We start from the raw sequence: 23,389 nt of genomic DNA, 5'->3' as shown, positions 1-23,389 counted from the left end.
AGCAATTCTCAGGCTGTTTAGGCAAAGCCGCCAGCTTCCAAATCACTGCTTCCCACCCAAAGAAGTTGCTTTTCCTTGGAAATTTCCCATCCTAGCTCTGGCTGGGCCCAAACCTACAAATACTTATGAAACAGGACAGGGACAGAACAGGTAATTTTGCTTTGGTATGCACCTGCTCATTTACTCCAACCCCACCCAACGACAGAGGTTTTAGATGTTTTCTTGACTTTGTTTTTGCTTCAGGTGTGTGTGTAACACTCCCTTTGTGTGTCACAGAGGGTGGGAGAATGTCACAGAACGAGTTTGCTGGTTTTTTAACCCAAAGAAAGGCTTTGCTTTGCATGCTCTTTCACACCCACGTACATCTCCAAGATAGCACAAATTTCTACTTGGACAAGTATTTTAGCCATACTGAGAGGATGGAAAGGTTAAAAAGTCATGACAAATAAAGACTGCCAAGCAGAAATCTTCATCCGACTTATGCAGTTTAATTAGCAGAGAAAGAGGAGAGGATGTGCCAAGGAAGTCTGCCGATATCCCAGCCACCTTGGCTGGAACTCCAGTGTAGAACTCCAGTGCTCAACCACAGCACTGTAACCAGAAGTACAAATGCTATGATTAAGTATAACACAACAATTTGGAAAAGTAGTAGCTATTCCTACTTGAACTTGTAACTGAAAACCTGGACAACATATTACGAGGTTCAGATAGAATCACAGAATGGCCTGGGTTGAAAAGGGGCAGAATGACCATCTAGTTTCAACCTCCTGCTACATGCAGGGTCACCAACTGTCAGACAAGGATGCCCAGAGTCACATGCAGCTTGGCCCTGAATGCCTCCAGGGATGGGGCATCCATAACCTCCTTGGGCAACCTGTTCCAGTGCATCACCACCCTGTATGAAAAACTTCCTCCTAATATCTTACCTAAACCTCCCCTGTCTCAGTTTAAAACCACTTCCCCTTGTCCTATCACTATCCACCCTCAGAAACAGCTGTTCCCTTTCTTGTTTATACTCTCCCTTCAAGTACTGGAAGGTCACAATAGGTCTCCCTGGAGCCTTCTCTTTTCCAGGCTAAACAAGCCCAGTTCCCTCAGCCTTTCCTTGTAGGAGAGATGTTCCAGCCCTCTGATCATTGTGTTCCTCCTCTGGACCTGCTCTAAGAGCTCCACGTCCTTCTTTTACTGGGGACCCCAGGTCAGGCTCCATTCTCTATGATTCACTTCCCCCTTTGTAAAATAAATGCTCCTCTCCTTCAGTCTACTTGAATTACATGCATTTACTGGATCAAAATCCACAGAGTTCAATCTTATCCAGAACTTCGAAGAATTATATAAAAGCAACTACTATCCTTACTTGGACACACAGAGATACGTGAGCAAGCACAACGAACCACTGAATAACTGCTCCAAACTCTCCCACTGTTTCCAAAACACAGAAGAATGTTCTCATCTAGAGGGTCTTCCCAACCAGTACAATGTTTGCCCGTCCATTAGACATAAAAATCAAGACAATTCTTGAGTAGGTTAGCAGTGTATTTCCAAAGATGGTAAAAGTTTGGGCTATTTACTAGTTTTTAAGATGTTTTAATGTGTCAAGCAAAGGAAAATAAATTATGATTTTATTTATAACAGCTGTGAACCATATGCTTCCCCCAGCCTTTTCTTTCCAAATACTACGTTGCATTTCCTGGGTGTGCACCAATGGAGAGATCTGACTGGAAAGGTGGTTGTTGTCAGAGGGGAACAATCTAACTGTGGAGCCCTCTGCCCAGCCTAGACAGCCTTTGGGTTGTATGTAGAGAAAGCAGCAGCAGAAGGGAAGCAATGAGGAAACGAGAGGCTCTGAAAGAGGGCTACAGCTGTGCTTGATGCAGTGGTCACTAAATCTTTGACCACTTCCCGTTTTCCACACAGTAAAATACAAAATAATAATAGTACTGCAAACATCCCGCAAATAATAACCCCTCAATCTCCTGGAACACCAAGCTGAATTCACAGCATGCAAATTCACATTTCCAGCTCCTTGGCCATGTTATCTTCCAGGACAGTACCTATCCCACCCAGCACAAGGAGCATGCACTTATACATAGGGATGTTATTTCAGTCAGTCCATTATGAAGTATGAGAATACTTTGCTCAACACATACTAAAATAAACCCTTTTGATTGAAACTGTTTACCAATTCAGCATAGATTTGAAACAAAGTAAAAAAAAAGAAAAGGATTTGACAAGAGAAAATACTGCCAAGTTCCAGTCCAAAGTCCTCTTTTCAGCTTAATAATATAATTGGCAACAAAGCCTCACAGAAAACAGTGCTGTGTCTGGAAATCAGGTTTTGTCAAAAAAGCTACTTATACAAGAACATTATTATTGTTTGTCCCAAGCATAATTTACAACAGGAACCAGAGTCCACTCAGCTTGTGGTTTTTAGCTTCTAGAATAAAATGAGTGTAGTGGTTACCAACAGAGCTGATGTCCCTGGATGTGTCCCTAGATGTACTCCTACCCTTCTGCAATGGATGAGGGATCCGGCTGTACACCAGCAATGCCATTCATGCTTACCTGGAGGGATGAAGCCCTGATCCTCACTACTCAACAGGGTCCTAGAAATATTGGAACCAAAACAATTCAAAGCAACGACTGCAGCAGTAGCATAAGTATCAACTTGGGCAATTGCTGCCTCTGGGTATTACTCCAGGCACTGCACTGATTGCTTTCAAACCTCCCCCAACCAGCCTGCAAGACAGTAGTGACTACATTCATTTTATTATGGCAAATATTCCTTGAACCTGTTCCTACTGATGGCCAGTAACAGAAATCTCACAGCTTCACCACGGGATCTATTCTAGTTCATTGCTACCAGGACATCTGAAGACCTTTTCCAAGCATCTAACCTGGAATTTCCCTGCTATGATTGTGGCCTCTGATGCAAACTCGTAAAACAGCGCATTAATTATCTCATAAGTTTCCAGTGTACTGGAAGATATCTAGGTGAGACAGCAGATAGCATCTCCTCAAAGGGACCTTTATTTTGTTAGATTCCTCCCCATGAGCCACACTTTGCAGACTTGATTATTCTCGGTGTTATCCTCCAAACTTTTTCCAGCTGACCCAGGTTCTTTGAAAACCAAGAGTAAAACTAACAGAGAGCTTATCGCTGCTGAGTAGCATGTACGGTGTCTCAAGAAGCAGATCCATAATGAATTCCTTGTTCAAGGGCTGCCTTTCTTTACAGCACTATCACCCTTTAGTTGTTCCATTTGCATTCAGCTTGTGATCAGCTCTAATTCACCAAAACTTATCTGAAGTGCTGTTACCTGCCCATTAGTTACACATCCCATGCTCATGAAGCTGATTACTTCTGAGGTCAGCCCCCTGTCTTTTTCTCAGTTCTATTTTGTTGGGGCTTTTATGTCTAGGCTGTGTTTTTGTTGCTTTTCTTTTCTTTTCTTTCTTTTTTTTTTTAACCCATTCCTCTATTTGCATATGCCCTTCTAAATTCCTGATCCTGTCCTCCACTATATTTGCAGTCCCTTCCAGCTTTGCGTTGTCTGCAAATTTAATAAGTATGCTCTCTACTGCACTGTGCAAGTCATTAATGAGAGCACTGAACAGAGCTGGAAGCAGGACAGATTGCAGTGGAATATTACACATCACATCCTTCCAATTGGATAGGGGAATGCTGATAACAACACTCTGGATACAATTAACCATCTAGTTTTGCACTCATAGGAGCCTCATCTGGTTTAATCTCTTTTCCTTTCCCCACTTAAAGTGCACGCATTCCATTTACCCTTCTCTACCCCACTCTCAGTGGATTCTCAAAGAAGTTAATGGTTCAGGAATGGCTTCAAGAGCTGCAATTCAGACTCTACAAGGGAATGACTATTCTATCTAGGACTTTTTCTGCTCCTGCTGCAGGTTGAGATCTAATATTTCCACAGACGCTACATCCAATTTATTCATTAAAGTTTACTTTGAATTTGTGTGAATTTTCAGAAACATCAGAGAATGTAGTTGTGCAGCCAGCACGTAAGCCCTGTAGTTTAAGACCAAACTTGAGACCCCGCCTGACTTGAAACTAGACCTCCTATTGCTGAAACAAAGGGTCAGATGTACTCCAAACCCAAGCCCTGCCTCCAAGAACAGCTTCAAGAATGCCATTTCATGGACAACAATGGGCAACAATCCAGGTTAGGTATACTCACAAGATTTTTGACCTCAGCCCTGATGCCTAAGCTCAAAATACGGGGTGTTGCAGAAGTACCCTCTTTTTTTCACCTGCAATGGCTTCCCAAAAATCACTAGCGTGAGTTACCATGAGAGCTAAGCACTTCCGTCTCTCTGGAGACAGCCAAGAAAGGTAATCCAAATTCATTTTAAAGCAGGATTAGTTAAGTCAGCTAATTAGCTAATTGTATCCCCGTGAGGAAACATTTACCAAGAGCTAAGGTGGATTGAATCAAAGCCCAGCAAAATTCAGACAACTTTCATTCTGCGCAAGGGTGTCTACGCAGCTTATATACTCTGTAAATTTGCACCTAATTCAGATGAACTTCCTTAGTGTCCCTTTGGGGGCAAACTAACGCAGAAAGGAGCAAGCATCACAGGTTTGATTTTATTTTTAAAAAAATGAATAGCTTGATGATTCAGGCTTGGACTGAAATCTATTTCCTATATATCACTTAATCAGACAGTTTCATTTGGGCAAGCAGGGAGCCAAAAGTAGAGCTGTGCAAAGTGCTGGGACTGCAGATAGAGTGGAGCTCCAGCTCTCCTTACAGGCCTGAGAGGTCTGCAGAACTCTATGAGGTTTCAAGGCAACACGATGCTGGCAAACCCTGCCCGAAACACGGCTTTGCACTCAAATCTGGCATCAAATAAGGCAAGAAAGAAAGAGCCAAGCTACTTCTGCAGCACTTGCACAGCAAAGTAAAAAGAGTGTGACTGGGTTTGAATATGCTTACTACGAGAAAAGTACAACTCACTACTAATTCTTCCCCCTATCCCTGCAGATTTTGTACAAGTGGTGAAGAGAAACCAACCTTTTGGAAGTAGTTGGAGAAAGATATTTTTGATTTTACACCTAAAAACAGATTCAACATAAACAGGCAAAGATGGAACTGCCTTACCCACCAAGCTAGACAGATAGGGGTATTTTGCAACCAAAAAAGGAATTTTTAATGCTTTTATGGCCCTCAGTGCATTGCAAAATTTTGTACCAAATTCTCTGGCATCTAATTGCATGTCAGGGAAAGGATCACTTACAAATGACACTGGAAAACTGCCATTTCATACAGGACACATAGGGAGTGGAAGTCTGCATTTCCCCATAGATTCTTCACGCCCTTTTCTCAAACAAAACCCATTTTTATGGGTAATTTCTGAACAGAAACAGAAGACTTTCTGCCAACTTCTCTGGATGACCACAAATCCTAGCACCTTCTGTAGGCAGTGATCTGTGCTACCACGGCTCATTCCCAGGCAGGCTCAGACAAGCTCCACTCTAGAGATACTCTAAGAGCTGCACATCCCAAGATGAAATGGTTTGAGGCCCACTGATAGGCTGCTTTGACATCTCCTCACCTTCCCAGTGTGGGAGGTGCTCTGGCAATCTCCTCAGATGGATATAACCACTGCTCCTTAGGACTGAGTGATAACTCATCACAGCCTAGCCATTCCATCTGATCCAGGAAGGCAAGCAATAGCTTGACACATAGAACTGGAAATCATGCCCTGACCTTGCAGAGATTAAAGTCTATCTGACAACATTGCCAGTCAAGTGAAAAACATTTTGTAAGGTTGTAAAGGTGTTTATCATTTGATCAAACTATGGGGATGCCAGTACCTCCTTCCTGATGGAGACACTTCCGCCTAACAGAGAGGTGTGATTATCTCGTGACACAGATATGTTCAACAGCCCTCCCACTGAATCAGCTTTCTTACAACCGCTGAAGCACTTGGATAGTTTTGCTTTTTGCTTTCTCATGTCTGAGTACAGCAGAACAGCTCTGTGAACAACTTGAGAATGAGGAGTGCTATTTATCTGAACAAATCTTCCGATGCCTCCTTGCACCTTGTCTGTATTATTTCACTTCATTTAATTCATAAAAATACAGAATTTATTTCTTGGCCAACAATTCAAGGAACCAGTTGCAAATAAAATATGCCTCAATTTGAGAGATCCTTTCATGCAGAAACTCTTTAGAAGTGCATGTACACACATAACTCTTGGGGAAACCCCTTCTCTTTCTGCTGAGAAGTTTCCCTACAACCTTCAATTTGGCAATCCCAGCTGAAATAAGAAGGCACACACAGGTGGGGTGCTTCCTTTGCCAGGGGGTAAATCCCAAGGGACCTTTAAGACCATCTAGTTCCAAACCCCTGCTATAAGCAGGGACACCTCCCTCTACACCAGGTTGCTCACAGCCCCATCCTTGAATGCTTCAAGGGAGGGGGCATCCATAACCTCACTGGGCAACCTGTTCCAGTGTCTTACCACCCTTACAGTAAAGAACTGCTTTCTAATATCTAGGGAGAATCAACCCTCTTCCAGCACGAGCCTGGACATGCTGTTTTGCAAGTAAGCCCACTCACCAGAGACTACATGGAATAGCAAAAAGATGCCTGAATGTAGAGAAAACCAGCTGAAAACTAACAAACAAGCTGAACTGAAGAACAAGTGGCTTTAGGGAGCCAACACGGGCACAGTCTCCAACCACTGAGTGCACATGTCAGAGCACTGGCTGTTATTCTGTTCTCAGTAGCGCTCATTTATCCAGGAACGAATATGAGATTTCTAAGCTGGATTTGTGAATTCCTGCGGAGGCTTTGATTCAGCCCCCGACATGCTGCGGGGAGGCAGAACTGGAGTCAAGGGCTGACTGCTACGCTCGGAGCTTAATCTGCTCTGAAAAACACTACGAAAAGGAGAGACTTTTCACACAAAAAGAAGCATGCAAAAGGGTGAGAGCAGCAGAAGACACCAAAGCACACCTTTTGGGTGTGTGGGAGACTTCTCTGTGTCAGAGGCGGGGCTGGTGGGAGCCCTCATTTATGCACGCAGCTAATTACCCGGGGTCCTCTTATCAAGCAAATGGACTGGGATGATACGCCAATAATGGGAGGAAGGATCTAATTGAGGCATACCAGGGGGTAACACCGATCTCCTTGTTAAACTAAATTTGTTAATCTAGTGTATATGAGAAAAGGGCAAATGGGAGGGAAAATTCCTCCTTGTTAAACATTTACCAAATGTTGGGTTATTTGAGCCCTGGGGAGAAGTAAATGTATTCACTACTTAAAGGCTGGAGCATTTGGTCTTCTCAGTTGGAATTTATCCCTGATTTGAAAGGAACATTTTTTCCCACTTGGAAAGGTTAGCAGCCTTTGTCTGTGCGAGTGATTTAATATAATGGACCATGATTATTGTTGGATTATTATAATGGCACATTGGCACGGTCATAGTTAAAGTTTTGGCAGAGTTTGTCTCATAAACTGCTTTTTTTACAACTCGGCTGTAAAAGTTTACTTCGGTCTGAAACTTGAGATACAAGATCTCAGTCCAGAAGGAGTCTTTTTTACTTTTTCAAGCCAAATTAAAAGGAAAAAAAAATGCTTAAAAATTCTCCTGGCTAATGGTGAAGTTATGCAAGTATTAAATAGAAATTGAAATCTAGTGGCTGAAGACACTTGACAGCATTCGCTTGCTCCTGAATGTCTTTGAGTTAGATCAAAATATTTCAGGCTCTTGTGGAGAAACATGGCTTTCTCACTTTTGGTGCTTTCAAGAAAAATGTGGAATAGTAAAACAGCTGGGGTATTAAACATCGAAAAATGCAGAGAGGGAATGCCACAAGCACTTTCTTCAATAGGATTACCAGCGTGTATTTGTTATTAAGCTTATGACTGTGTTGGTTTTTTATTATTATTATTTTGCATATGTAAATACATTTGTTTTAAATCAGTATCACAAATATTTTTGCAATATACTGGTATATTGAGTAAAAATTCATCTCGTTTTAAAAGCCCCTCTGGCCATTATAGAGTAAGATTATAGGACAAATCAAGTCCAACACATTATCATCTGCACAAAGCCACCGAGTTCTGTCCAGATTCGTTGGCTCTTAAAGGCACAGTAGCCAAGTGACCACATTGTTTCTTGTTTCTGCTTCCCTAAAGAGCACTGAAGGAACTCGAATAGCAGACTACCAAACAACCGCTTACTGGTACTGTAATCGGGCCACCTGGTGCCGAAGCCATTGCAGATGGCAAATACAGCACAAATCCTAGAAATAAAGGACTGCGGGAAATACAGGGCAGGAAGAAATTTCTGGACCAAACTATAAATAGAGAATTATTCAGGATGAGGATAAACACAATAAGCTGAAGAAGAGCCATCCTAAGTTTTGAAGAGGAAAATCTGTCAGAGTGCTCTGAAGGAGTCTGTGTAGGTAAAGGTGATACAAGGAACACAGAGAACTTGGATTCCTCAGAAGTTCATAGTATCATACTATCATTTAAATTGAAGGGACCCTTGAAGGCTGTCTGGTCCAACTGCCCTGTACTGAACGGGGACACCTACAGCTCTGTCAGTGCTCAAAGCCCCATCCAGCCTGACCTTGAATGTCTCCAAGGACTTTCTGTGCCAATGCCTCACTGCCCGTATCATAAAAAATTCCTCCTTATAACTTGTCTATATCTTCCCCCCTTCCAGTTTGAAACTTCTGAAAGTCCCTCAGCAAAAGCTCTTACAGAAGCAAGAGAGGTGACAGGACAAGGTGAAATGGCCTCAAGTTGCGCCAGGGTAAGTTTAGGTTGGATATCAGGAAAAACTTCCTTATAGAAAGAGTTGTTAAGTACTGGAATAGGCTGCCCAGGGAGGTGGTTGAGTCACCATCCCTGGTTGTGTTTAAAAACTGTTTGGACGTGGTGCTCAGGATTTTGCAGAGGGTTGTTAGGGTAGTATGGTTAGGTTGTGATTGGACTTGGTGATCTTTAAGGTCTTTTCCAACCGGAGTGATTCTATGATTCTAAGTTTTAATGTAAGTACATAGGTAAAAACAAAATAGGGATGAATGGTTGTTTCTCACAAGGGAGGTAAGTTTTTAAAGCAGTCTCCAATAATCACTGCTATTTAATATATTCATTAGTGGCCAAGGAAAGGGGATAAATAGACCAGTAATTTCATATCAGCAGCCAGTCAGAGGGTAACAGCAATTAGCTATGGAAGGACTCTCTGTCATTCGAGACAAACTGTATGGGTAAAGACCTTTGGTTTTAGGGTAGAGATCCAGGAAGAACTACTGGCAGAGCTCTGCAAAGCCAAAAGCAGCAGAGAACAAGGGTATAAAGATTAACTCTTCATCGCTGCTCGCTGTGCAAGAACTGGAGCAAGTGAAAAACTGGGGGAAGCCCCTGTGTCATCCTTCAAAGAAAAGGAGCCAAGGGAGCCAGATGCACAAATGATTTCTAAAAGGGATCGGGAAATACACAGAGGAAAGTCTCACAACTCAGCTGTTGCCCTCAAATCTGCCCAGACTGCCACTTTACAGGTAGGGCAGGTCTCCTCTCATTTCACCTCTGCCTCCCCAGAATGTCTGGCTGTTCACCCCTCTCTCCTGCCCACTGCTCACTCCCTGCCTCATTTCTTTACCCCAAGCAGACAACGTTGGAGCATCCCTGCCTGCATTACTTCTGCCGTCAGCCCCTGTCCCCAGCAGAAACTACCAGCTCTGATCTACTAAAACACTTTCCTAGAGCATCCACCACCACAGAATGTTACTGTTCTGGCGCAGGTTCAAGTTTCCAGACTTGTAATGTGTAGGCTGTTTCTGCCTGATGCTTTGAGGTTAACCTCCCTGTTTTGCTCAAAGCCACTCTTGCAATATTGAGACATTTATACAACGTGGAGCTGCTGCAAACAGATGTGGCTCAGGAGACCCAGAATCGGGGGATCTGTGGGCACCTTCTGAGAGTGCTCAGAGCTGTGGGATTATTTCCCCTGTTGCCGTATGGTTGGGAAAATGCTGTCTGCTCACTGGTAAAAACTCACCCATCCAGCTAAGCGGGCAGCAATGTGTTCTGCTAAGAAAGAGCCTTTACAGAGAAGTCTGAGCAGCTGAACCCTGCAGCCCACACTCCTGTTGCACAGAAGAGTGGGTGAAAGTCTCCTCACTCTGCTTAACCCCCTCTTCCCTGCAATACATTTGATAAGAGCACATGTAATAGGAGCAGCACATTGCTGGTGTCATCCAGAAGCAACCCACAAGGCAACGGCCAAGAGTCTGCTGGCCACTGGACACAGCCCTCCGTGCACACATCCCAACAAAGCAGCGAAGGTTGGAACAAGCTCTAAATGAAAGCAAATCTGCTATCTACCATGAGACAGTTAGCATTTTTCATAGGATAAAAGGCATTAACGGCAGCCTATAACTTCTAATATTGAGTTAAATTAATTTTTCATTTTTTAATCCTGCTCGCAGCGCAGTTTGTAACATTCCAAGTCATATTTATCTTTTTGTGTATTAAAATACTATGCCCTTCTATAAATAGCTACAGGTTTCTTGGCAGTGGTGCTGCGATGGTGGATTAATTAAACTGGAAAGCACAGAGTATGAGGACTAGATTTATATAATGAAAACAATATATCTGCTAACATGGGAGAAATGCTGACACTGTAATAATGCTGATATTAATATTTAGTGCAGAAATCTCAGAGCACATTACTAAGAAAATGTGGTAGGCAGAGGAATTATCAGAAAGCAGGAGCTGCCAGGACAAAACAGAACTGTTGCATCACTGCTAAAGCCATGAGTGTTACTCCTACTCAGAAAGATTCATGGGTATCTTGTGCATAGGTTGATCTGAAACTAATGCCTCCTGTTTATTTCCAAGTTAACTGCAATCAATATAAAAAGCACGATAATGCTGTTTGATAGAGCAAGTTCTCAGTTACAAAACTCTGTTTTTCAATACAGTCTCCATCATGAGCTGTGCATTTCCACCAGAGCTGAATGAGAGCCTGCAAGCTGCACTCATAAAAACATGCATCAGAGGAGGTGACCCACTGTCACCACTGCTGAAACATACCACTCATTGCCTCACTATGTTCACATCCACTGTTTGGTCTTCATAAACATTCAGCAAGCCTTGATGAATGGCAACATGTGCCATTGTTTCCACACAGAATAATTCAGTTCCACAGCTTTGATTCACACATGCTTCTGTATCAGACCACATTGTGTCAGAGTGCCCCTCTGCTGCCATCTGTCACACAGCAACACGTGTAGTGTTTATGGGTGAGAAGGTTCAGCCTTTACTGTCACCCTCATCTGCTTCTGACATTGCTGGCCAACATAGTGAAGTAGGGGGCATTATTTTCAGAGCAGCCCTTGTATTTTAAGGCCCGGCACCTGCAAAGAACCGTCCACTGATCTCCACGTAAACCCCACAGCAGCTGCAGGAGTGTTTGGATGTCTGCTGGATTGCATCCCTAGACAAAACCACACCACACTGGGATCAAATGTAGACTAGAGAAACTAATGAGAAAAATATATATATTAAAATAATTGATCCTCTCTTTTGGTAGACCAGGTAACTCATACGAACAACGTGCTGTAAGGTTGCGTGGTAGCATAACTCTACTGACTGCAAAATTACGGTTACAGTGTGGAGGATGAACAACCAAATACTACATCATACAACCTGCTTTGACCTTATGGATCTCTTCCAGGATTCTGTAGAAAGCCTCAGGTAGAAAACCATCTTCAAAGCCCTTACTAAAACCAGCCAGCCAAGAACCAGAGACAGCAGCAAAATGGAAAACAATCCCTCATAGCACCATGACATCCCAAGACATTTAAAGACAAGAACACTGGAACTCACTCAAACTTTACTATACTTGAAAAATGAAAGGCACCGAATAACCTCCACTTCACACCTCTTGCATTTTAAGTTCTGCCTCATCCCGTGGTATTGCACATGATGCACGAACAAACAACAAAAAAACAACCAAGTTATTAAAATTACAGAATAAAGAGTAAGAGCAAAGATATATACACATGTCAGTGGTCCAAATAAATTAGGGTCATTTACATTAGTAGATGTAGACAATTTTTACATTTATTGTAATATTTTCCACATAACTATTCTATCCAGTGACATTTGTGCTCGTATATTAAATATATGTGACAGTATGCAATATATTGCTAAATATTTGACCATTGCTAAATGCTGCAGTGGTTTGAATACATTTACAAACTGTCAAATATTTTAGACTTTCAAGTGATGTATTTTAGAACTGAATAAAATGAAGATAACTTATAGAGGAAGGGAAAGATTCTCTTCTTGGCTGCTAATAAGCAAGCCCAGTCTCCCTGCAGGTCTGGGAATAGCAGAGCACATCTTTAGTCCCCTTGGAGTTAGGACTAACAGAGGTGTTAGATGTGTATAGGATCTACTCTGTCTGTTAAAATCAGTACGGAGCTTTTGGGAGTGTTATAACAGTTCTCAGCTAAGAGCCTGGCCAAACATCTCAAATCCCATCTCACATAGCACACGTGTTGACATGGGAAGAAGGACATGATATAAGGCAGTGACATTTGAGCTTTCAAGGCAATCTTTCTTCTGGCACTTGGCGTTATTATTTGTTTTTCTTTTAAATAAACAGGTTTAACCTGGAATTAGCACAGATTAAATTTATAGCAAGAACAGCAGAAATAAGTACTCAGAAGACAGACTCTCTCCAGTTCCATCTACTTTAACCCAAGTCTTGAAACTTGTTCTTCTTCTCTTTCCCAGCCCTCACCCTTCCAGACCAGCATCCCTTAAACCATGATCACTACACCCACCAGGCTCCTGCCTCATCTCCCACCCTCAATCCTTCACTCCCAGGCTTTCTGCCCAGATCCCAGGCTCCTCAACAAGCCCTCTCCAGGGCTCACTGTCTCTCTGCTCCTTCTCTCCCACCTTCCCTTGAGCTCAGGAACCTTGGGTTTGGAGGGAAAGAACCCAGCTGTTCTCCACCATCCAAATCTGATGCTGGGGCATTTTATTTTTGCACCCAGCACCTTTGAGGGCTACAGAAAAGAACAGGCTTCCCAAAGTGAGATTACACCTCTACAAGCCCTGAGGAAAGGGGCAGCATGAAGCCCAGCTTCCACCCCACAGCTCTTTCTCCGGGGAAGAGGCAAAGGCTCTTTGGACAGACAGCCTCACCCACTGCTAAAACCCAACTCCTTCCTGATGAATATGCATGAGCTGAGTTTGTTAAAAGCCTGACAGCTTTGCAAACGTGGGTGGATTCTGACAGAAACTGCAAAAGGCATAGCCTTGAAACAAAAGGCCAATTCTCTGCCAGCTTTCAAGCCTCTGCCACAAAGCATGGGAGCACCATTAGGTTATAAAATCACCAGAATGTTTTTTTGTGCCTTTATTTTGTTTTCTTTCTTTCTTTGCATTTACTTCATTATTATTTTTACCTTACTATTGCAAAACACTGTTCCAGCCTTCCCCTCCCCCTCAGCCCGATATTGTGGGATTGCTTTGGCTGAGATCGCACAGCCTGGAGCAGCTAACCTGGTGCAAAAAGCACATCACCAAAATGGTAAAACCTCAGCAAAGAATCACGCACCTGTAAACAGGGTCTCCTGAAGGTGCCCTGCTTACTAAATGCACATCCAGCCCTAATTTCTCAGAGCTCAGATCACACAGCATACTCTGTTTCTCATCCCAGTCTGGGATACTGCTGCCTGCACGGTTCATCCCAGCAATGGAATAGAGACATATAGTGGAGGTGCAGGCATGTGCCAGCGTGGCAAGGTGTTCTGTGGGGAAAGGCTTTTAATTAAAAAACAGTTCCAGAGAAAGGGATGAACTGAAACACAGAACCATTGCATCTAGTGTTAGTTAATGGCTTATTCTAAACATTTGTCAGGTGCTTTGAGTCCAGGCTAGATTCCAGGAACACTGAATAAACATAAATAAATATTCCCCTCTCCCTGCCCTGAATGGGCTATAAGCAAAGCCCTACAAGCTGCCTGCAGAGTTTAAGGAAGGAAACAGATGTAGGATATTTTACAGGCATTCCTTCAGATTCGCTGTGCATACTGGACAAACATTCAAAAAGCAAAGTGAGCTGTCAGGTGCGCAAAGCTTCTGTTCAGCGCCAAGATCTGGCCCAGCCTCCACGCTGCTGGAGATGCCATCCTGGTCCTTACCTCCTCCCAGAGCAGATGGCACCTGTCTGAGGGCACTGTGTGTCCCAGAAGGCAGCACAGCCAGCACAGCTCATCCATTTGTCATGAGCATCAGGAGCTCCAGCTCCTGTCAAACCCAGTGGTGGCTGCAGCTGACAGGCCCTTGTGCTGCTCTGTGCCATCCTTTCCTCTTTCTACCTCTGCGCGTGCAGAAGCCTGGCTGGCTCTCATTGCAGTGCTGTACATACCCAGAGGATGTGAGCACCCCTCAGTTCAGCTTTCTGCTTGTGAGCCGGAATTCTCAGCTTGTTCCAGGCAGCCACTGCTGCTTCTCAGTCAACACCAGGCTTTGCTGGGTGGTTCCAGATGAGAGAAACATGGTTCAGGCATTACAAATTAGCTCAAATGACGCAAACAATTCTTGTTACAGTATATTACAGAGCTCTTCACATGGAAACAGACAGGCTGGAAGGTCTCTGTCCATTGCCACCAAAGGAGAAGTAGCTGTCACTGCCACACTCCAGTTTCAGAGGTTCTGGGCTCTACGTTAAGCTCCCCAGTAAGTGTTCATCTCCACTGTGCTGAAAGAAGGCATCCATGTTCCTAAAAAGCCTAAGGAATGCTTTGGTCTCCAGACTCCACGCTAAGGCTTGGGCCATTGGTATGCATATCTGTTCCAGCATCCCACCCAGATTCTTCCCTGGGAAGTCCATGCAAGGGACTTACTCTGCCACTTACTTCCCTCTGACAAAGCCCTTGCAGGGTATGCACATTAATTAAATTCCTTCTTGCAGGGAATGGCTTATGATAGGACAACCAGAATCAAGGCTTTCGCTACAGGCTCAGCCCTGTTGGGATGTTAAAGACCCTTTTCTCACCTAGCAAACAGCCCCAGCTGAAAGCCCCCAAAGCCAAAATCCTATGACTACCTATGCGAGATGATTTCATCCACAAACCATTACAGGTCAAACTAGCCTCACTACCAGGACAGCTGCACCAGAGGGGCATTTCCTGTCAGTAAGAAACAATCCAGTTATTAAAGAATCAATAGATAAGCATCCCTCTCTTTTTTGGACACTGGCTCAGTATTACAGAAAGGAAGGCTTCCTTTATACCCGTCTGATTCAATTCCCCTTCTAACAAACATATGCACGCACACACCCCATCCTAGGAGGAGGAATGGTAATTATTTCCCCAGAGAACAATAATTTTGCAATAAATTTCAGAAGCAGCATGATTTGGCAAATTAAGCTGAGAGCCAAGGATACTAAACACAGTTGATTTCTTTGAAGCCTGTGGTATCAAAATTATTTCCTAAATCCCCTTAAACACTTTCACTTTGGAAGTATAAACGCAGAGATATTCATATAGCTCATAGCCTGTGCTTTCTAAAGGGCAAGAACCTAAAGCTGACTCGAGAGCAATGTCCTCCCAGCTGGTAAGTCACACGTGCACAGCTCTGACTGCCACGTGCTGGAATTCCATTTCATTCTGATACACCATTGCTCATCAATAGGCTGATAATAGAAGTGCTATTGATAGCAGGCTCTGGCTCAAAGCAGCGGTATTTCTACTTTCATTGTTCACATTTGGCCTCTTCCACAAGAGAAACAGCCTTTTTCTGATCTTCTTGTTACTTAGCTGAAAGCAGAGACACCATACTCCTACAAAAAACATGGCTAAAAGCACAGTTTTCCTTACAAAAACAACAGTGTCCTGCCAACACGCAGCCTGTCGGGAAGTTACAACTGCCGGAGCATTTCTGTGTGGCTGGGGGGTTCTGCTCAAATGCTTTTATTCATTTACTTTCCCTACGACATGGGGAGGAACATATTAAGCTCCTAAAAAGATCCATCCCTCCTTAAGTTGTTCCTTCTCTCTTTGCTAGGATAAATGCCATCTCAAAGACATCGATACCCATAAACGTGGCGGATTTATAGTGCTCTTCCAACAATAATATTAAACATATCCTTTAAACTTCTTTTTGGAAGGCTTTAGATTCCCCCCCCCCCCCCCTTTCAGAATCATTTAAGAGATGTTAAGTCACCTTCAAAGAATTTGCAACTCCTTTGAAGTACAGTACAAAAAAAAAAAAAGAAGGAGAGACTTCAACATCTTCCGAACAGTTGAAGGTAACGTGATAATTTCTGAAGGCAGACACAGAAAGAGCTGTTTAATACCAAGTTCCTACCTCCTACCCTGAAAATGTACTCTTACCAAAGTCAATTTTACAAGCATGCTTTTGTTAAGCTCCCTCCTTACACTCCAATGGTACTGAACATGGACAACAAAGATTCCTCCCCCCCTTTATCCCCCACCCCTCCTCTTTGGATAACTTATACTTCATTTTTAAGAGAGAAGATGCTTCTACAATCAGCCAATCCCTTTGCAGCAGCACTTTGGCTTGCAGCAGTGCCTTGCTTTCCCTGCACAGAGCCAACACATATCTCCACTGTCTCATTTCTTACTTACAGATTCAATTTGGTGTTGTTAAGCGGGAAGGCATCTTCATACTTGTCAAAGGCTTTCCATTTTGTGACGATGTTGCCAGGGATTGTCAGTAGTAAGTCTCTAGGAACAAAATGTTCCTGAGCAGAATATATCGCTCGCTCTTGGTCAATTAATAAAGTCTTTAAAAACAGCTCTTAAAAGACTTCAAATTTTAGCTCGCTCCCAACTCCCTTAACATGCAGGTGGCAGATTGATACTATTGCCCAACCGCCTGAAAAGAATTATTTCTAGCAAATGAGAGAATATTTCTGTTCTTTAAAGTTCAGAGTGCAGAAGTTTTGCATAATTAAAGTGTTTCCCGATTCTCACTAGCAGTCCAGAGGTTAAATACTTCTCCTTGCTAGTATATGACACATAACTGAGAGGAAGCAAGTGAGTTTATTCTCTGAAAGGCCATGAAAAAAAAGAAGAAAAAACAGAAGTTTATTTGTGCTTGCAAATCCTTTCAGGTCTAAAGAACCAGTGAGATAATAAATTGTTTTTGTTGAAAACAGGAAGTTTGGCAAAGATGCAAAAGGACAACTAAACTTTGGCTAGACAACCCAAAACACTGTGTTCTACTTTGAAAGCATTTCCAGCAACAAAAAAGAGTGAAGTGCCTTGAATCCATAGAAAGCTAAAGGAACAGCAAAGGCATCTGGCAGCAGGAATTTGTTGCCAAACTTGTGGTTGTGTTGTGCTGGCTTACAGGCTGGTTTGCCAGTTTTCAGTAACTTGCATCAAGCGCAGCTGAAACCCACATTTCTAAAGCCTCAGATGGTGTCAGAGCTAGAGAAGCCTCAAGGAGTCTCCCTTCCTCTTCTCATCTGGTCAGTACCAAAGGGATAAATAAATAAGCGTTGCCGCCGCAGTCTGACTCTGAAAGGGAGGCAGCAAGCAGCCCTTGACAATGTGGCCATAAAGCCTGATGCTGTGCAACCCGTGTGATGCCATGTGGTGCCATCAGGGTTGCACAGCATCCTTCCTGCTCTGCTTTCAGACCACCAGGACCCTCTCCCAGGAGAAGGCATCATGATTTACAGGAGATATAGCTTACAGGTGAAATCACTTGACTTTCAAAAGAATGGATGCTCATAATACAAGTGCTCTGGACACCACTGGAAGCGTTAAGATGATTCAGTCTTTCCAAAGGATTTCAGATGGGTTATAAGATTAACGTGGCTTCGTTCTGGGAAGAAACTGGTAATTATACTTAAGGAAGGCTCCAGCACCATGTCCTTCTCACTTAGTGGCACAATTTTGGCCTGGGTGAATAAGCTGCATCCCAGCAATCACACAGTGCTCAGGTGCTGCTACATCCTAGGGCCCACCTCAGGAAGCTGCTCACACACTGCTGCCTGGTTTTAAGGGGAAAGATGTCAAACCACACGGATACAAGCTGTACCATGGCACTTGCCAAGGAATGGAGAACAAATACGCAAACACTTCACTAAGACACACCAAGGAAATAAAGCAAAAGGTCCCTTCCAGTGCTATGCCATGTGCATTAACATAAGGAAAAATTAGATAGATGAACTTTACTGGATAGAAGTGCCCACAATTAATATAAGAGCATGCTCTCCCAAACCAGCTATTTTTTATTTCACTCCCTACCTTTATTATGAAAATACATAACTCCAAAGCACTTATTGCAGAAGTCCACTGGACTCTGTGGGCTAACCAAAGCATGAACCTGCCTTTGCTTTATGGTGTCCACTCTGGGACATCTGAAAAACATCAAGCTTATAGAAAGTTGGAAGCCTGATGTTCCCAACACCCTGAAAACCTAAGTGTGATATTTCATATTTAGCACCCAGATCCTCAATGTTTGCTCCTGGAGAGCAACAGTGACGACAACAGCAGTATTCACACCCTGCACTGCAATGATCTGTTGAAAACCAAGCACTTCACAAGGGAGGCAAAACATCAACATTTCTGTTTTAGGAACTGTGCAACCCAAAGATAAGAAATGAAGTCACCTACCATGCCCATCAAGCTGAAGCAGCAGCAGAGCCAGAATCCCTGTGCAAATCTCCAATACAAGCCTTTATGCACTGGGCCACACCTTGAGCTTAAGTAGAGCAGGTAATATCACATTTGACTCTCTCACAGGGCTAGTTGAGCTGTAGTTAGGATCAGGAAGCACTTCAAAAGCTGTGGAATAATAAAAAAAAAAAGAGCACCATATAAATGCAAAGCGTAATTATTATTCAACAGATATTGGAAAAATTACTGCAGTTTGTATTTGTTTTTCTGTATTTGTAGGATTTATGTTGTTTCAACACTCGAACAGATTTTGATAATGACACCATCTGTTAATTCTCACCCCTCACTAAATTAGAACAAGTGGCAGAATTCTTAATTGTAGCTCTACATATCCCAGCTTAACAAATCAGAGCCCAGGGTCAGCACAAGGGATTACCAGCAGTGGGACACAGCATCCAGCCAGCCACCACTTCCAACCACAGCTCAGGGAAGAGCAGGGAATCAGAGCAGGAACAAGAGGGTCTCACAGAACCCTCTGGAAAAGATCTTTGGTAAGTGATGTCCTCTGTCCTGACCCCACCATGTGAAGTTCACTACCTTAGGAGCTAATCAGACTGGTGGCCAGCAGCAAGTGTTTCAGATTTGATTTATCTACATGATGTGATGGGCAGCTGTGTGCAAGTTAAAGGCTTGCTGGTTACAACCAGCTTCAGGTGTGTCTGCATGAGACAACTGTCTTGTCATCATTGTAACACCTAAGTACCTTATGTCCAGGAATGAAAAAGGTTTCCTACCTGCCATTAACACAATTTCCCATTGCCTTTTAAGAGCTTATAAGAAAGTGGATGTAGTGCAGGAAAATGGGCTCCTTTCCTCTTCACAGACAGGAATCTAAAGATATATCTCAGGATATGTTTACATCAAGAAGACAACCTGCTGAAGCACAGGGACAATTTGTCTGTCCTAAAGCCATACAAAACATCAGTGGTAGGCTTAAGCAAAAGTCTTTAGATTTTCCAAATTCTATTTCCATGTCTGGAAGTCAACCTTTCCAACCAGAATTTCCTCCAGCAGCAGAAGTGTATGCTCTCACAGTGTCACAGGACTTTAGGCCTTGGAAAAGCACTGGTCCCAACACTGACCCAAGGGACACAACTCACCACTAATCTCTGCCTAGACATTGAACTGAAACACTGGCCACCACTTTTTGGGTATGATTTCACAATCAGGTCCTTGTCCATCAAATAGTCTACCCATCAAATCCACATCTTTCCAATTTGGAAAGAAAGATGTTACAGGGGACTGTGTCAAAGATCTTTCTGATGTCCAGATAGATGACATCAGTGTCTCTTCCCTTGTCTAATGACACTCTCATGGCATCACAGAAAGACACTAGGATGGTCAGACAGGACCTAACCTTGGTGAAGCTGTGCTGGTTGTCTCATAACACCTCCCTCTCTTCCATGTGTCTTAGCATAGCATCCAGGACCCATGATCTTCCCCAGCACTGAGGTGAGGCTGACAGGTTGGTAGTTCCCTGGATCATCCATTCTATCCTTTAAAATGGGTGTGACATTGCCTTTTTATCCAGTCATCAGAGACTTCACCTGACTGCCATAACTGGAACACCCAGTTCCCTTGGGACTCCTAGATGCATCTTATTGGGACCAATGGACTGATGGATTTTCAAAAATCCCATCTTTGCTTACAGTGGGAGGGGTATTGTTCCCCCAGTTCTCATCTTCTGAACATCTGCTCTAGGGATTTGTGAAGAGCAGTTGTCAGTCAAGACTGAAGCAAAAGAGTTGAGTATGTCAGCTTTCTCCTTGACCATTGTCACCAGCATGCCTGTATCACTCACGCTGACTGTGACTATCTGAAGCATATTGCAGTTAGCTCAGAGTGCACCCTAAGTGAACATCAAGCCACTCGCTGCTGTTATTGAGGAGCAATTATTCCTAAAAAGGAAGGAGAAAGAGGCATTTACTAGGCATTATGGGCACATGGTTGACATCACTGGAAGCCAATCAGGATCCCTGAGTTCAGGCCAGCTTTCTAAAGCTCTTTATGTCACTGCTTTACAAAAGGTATTTGACACCATTGCTGCGTTCTCAGATATGATCTCATCCTTGACCCTGTTTGGCACTCTTGGGAGTAGCTCCCTCAGGTTTACTTTTATCAGGTCATAAAGGACATCATATTCCCTTGCCGATGAGATGTGCTAAAACTTGTATTGTTTCTAACTGGAAATCCTGTAAAGCTGCAAGACATTTTTGGTTGACAAAAATCTGAAGTCAAAGTTGGAATGGACAAGGAGGAAGCTTCTAGGATTACAAAAGGGTGTGTTTGGTAGAGGAAACTGCAATCTGGAGCACTATTCCCTAAATATTGTAAGGGCCAAGATTTTCTGTAGTAACAGTGGGGCTGTGTCCCTTCTTGAAGTAATAAACACATGGTCCCTCACTGCCTTGTCTCAATAACATTACTATTACATGTTATGTATGATATTAAATATTTTCAGTCTTTCCCAGCTCTACCCTAAGTGAACGTATTTTACAACAGTTACTGCAATTTTCAACCAAGCTTTCTGTGAGGACCCAGAGCAGCACACAGACACCTCACAGTGACTTGGGTGCTCATGGGTTACCCTTTACTTTGCAGAGATGCAGACTAAGTATGTGGAATTAAATGAATTGCCTGGCATCACAGAGCAGTCAGATATTCAGGGCAGAATATAAGCAACGTGCTAACCAGCACCGTGAATCTCAACAAGATGGCAGGTTGGGGGGTGGCACCAAGGGGCCAGGAAGGCTCAAGTCACAGCTGGCACAGGCCAGCATACAAGATGAGAGGCAGAGAATAAGCTGAGGCTAAATATACTCCAACTCCTTGTAGACTCCATGCTGGCGGTGGGCCAGGCTGCTGCAGCAATAGCCAGGGTAGGTTTGAAGCACTCTCCCCTGCCAGCTAGTCAGCTCTGCTTTAAACTAACCCAGCTGATTTTATACCGAAACAGATGATGGGTCCCCATAAAACCAATTACACAAGCAGACATAAGCGGGGATGGCTCTAGATGAAGTGTGGTGCTTTACAAATATCTCGAACCTTTACCATCTCTCCAGCAGTGGCTGTTGACAGTGACCTAAATTCTTAAATCCATCAGAAAGACAAAGTTGCTGGTTAACCTAAGCTACATCACTTCCAGGGGGCTTTGTCTATGAGTGCTATACAGATGATGAAAAGAGGCTTTCTGAGACCATACATATAGCAATGAATTCACTTGAGAAGTTCCTGTGGATTGCTTTCCTGTTAGAGTCATCCATTTCTCTGAGCTCCTTTTCTTACAGCCTCTGATCTTTCCAACTAAAAGAAACCACAATACTACTTTACTGGAGACTTGTTTAACTCCTGATATAAAATGACGCTCACGTATACCTTTAACAATTCCACTACAATCCAACCACTTAGTATTAAATCACTTTAGATAAAATAAAACCCCAGTGTCTGTAAAAGTATGTGTATTTGCATGGATATAAATGTACTTCAACTACTAAATTTACATGCAGAGCCTACATTTTCTGCAATAAAATATTTAAGTGGTTTCAACTCCACAGTGAGATTTAGAAAAGAAATACACAAAAACTCGTAAGATAGAACAAGACATCAGCATAGGACGGTATTGACTGGACACAATCACCTATATGAGTACAAAATTAATATCTTCACAGTGGACTGGCAAGAGCAAATACAGATCTTAAGAGACAAATGGCTTCAATAATGCCACCTAATGCAACAGTAAACTAGGACTAAGCTTTCATTTTAATGCTTAGCACTTAAATATCTGGAAAGTCTGATAAAGAATTGCCCGAGTCTGAGCCAAAACAGAGTGAAATGTGGGGCTGTGGACCAGCCCCATAGCACAACTGAAGCTGATGGAGGCCTAGGAGAGCAGTTAGCCACTACCATGGAGTCAAGTAATAGCTGAATACTTTGTTTCCCATCCCAGTTCATTTTTTTCCCTTTGCTTTGGAAACTGGCCTTTCCTGAAAAGCCACCTTTGTGGTTGCTCAGTCATCACTGAGGCTGGACTGGTGGCAGGACTTGCTTGAGCTGAGTCCTGGTAGTTCAAGTGGAAGCTCTCCCACTTGTCATCACAGAATATATGACCTTATTACTCCTCCCTCGGTTCTGGCACTGACTGCTAACACTGTTTGCAGCCAGTGAAGTTTCCTCAGCGCTCTCTGCTGTTGTCTCTCCCAGCTCCTTCTGCTTTTGTTTTCCAATTGCAGCAAAAATATGTGAATCCCATTTTCTGCCAACACCAAGATGAACAAACTCCAGAAAACAACATGAAAGATGGCAAAGCAGGAAGAAACGTGATCGGGTAATGCTTCTGGCAAAGGACACATTCAAAGCTGCAGGAATGTATCGGTGTATGGACGAGATGATGCCACTTGCTGCTACAGTGTGTGGACAGATTAATGAACCATGGCCCTCAGCAGCTCGGATTTATCTCAGATTTTGCTGGCAGGGAGCACAGAGTTAGAGAAGCCACAGGACAAGCCCACGATCATGGAGAAAGTTGGCAACAGACTGAGACCTGCTGGTTTGCCGCCCTAGGCTCTGAGCTTCCTGCAAGCTTCTTGTTAGCAAGGGGCATTGCAGAGAGCTGGGGACACAGGTGGTCTGGGGCAAGGCAACCCCTTTGCCAC

General features: G+C 43.3%; 1 long non-coding RNA gene across 7 annotated transcripts in view; it reads right to left on the bottom strand.

Annotated features, from left to right (window-relative positions):
• The window catches only part of LOC107310689 (uncharacterized), a 158,094-nt gene that overhangs the window by 31,249 nt on the left and 103,456 nt on the right, over nucleotides 1–23,389 (bottom strand). For 4 of the 7 annotated variants that reach the window (XR_014943754.1, XR_014943756.1, XR_014943757.1 and 1 more), the window contains exon 2: nucleotides 18,675–18,845. This is a non-coding gene — a long non-coding RNA (uncharacterized LOC107310689). Of the gene's footprint in view, nucleotides 1–16,673; nucleotides 17,064–18,674; nucleotides 18,846–23,389 lie in introns of those variants that run through there. The other 3 variants (XR_014943752.1, XR_014943753.1, XR_014943758.1) reach the window with 1 other exon arrangement.

Source organism: Coturnix japonica, chromosome 3 (genome assembly GCF_054131305.1).
Source record: "Coturnix japonica strain WE chromosome 3, WE-NBRP24, whole genome shotgun sequence".
Lineage (NCBI taxonomy): Eukaryota > Metazoa > Chordata > Aves > Galliformes > Phasianidae > Coturnix > Coturnix japonica.
Note: the sequence above shows the minus strand (reverse complement) of the source record. Positions and strands in the feature narration are given on the sequence as shown.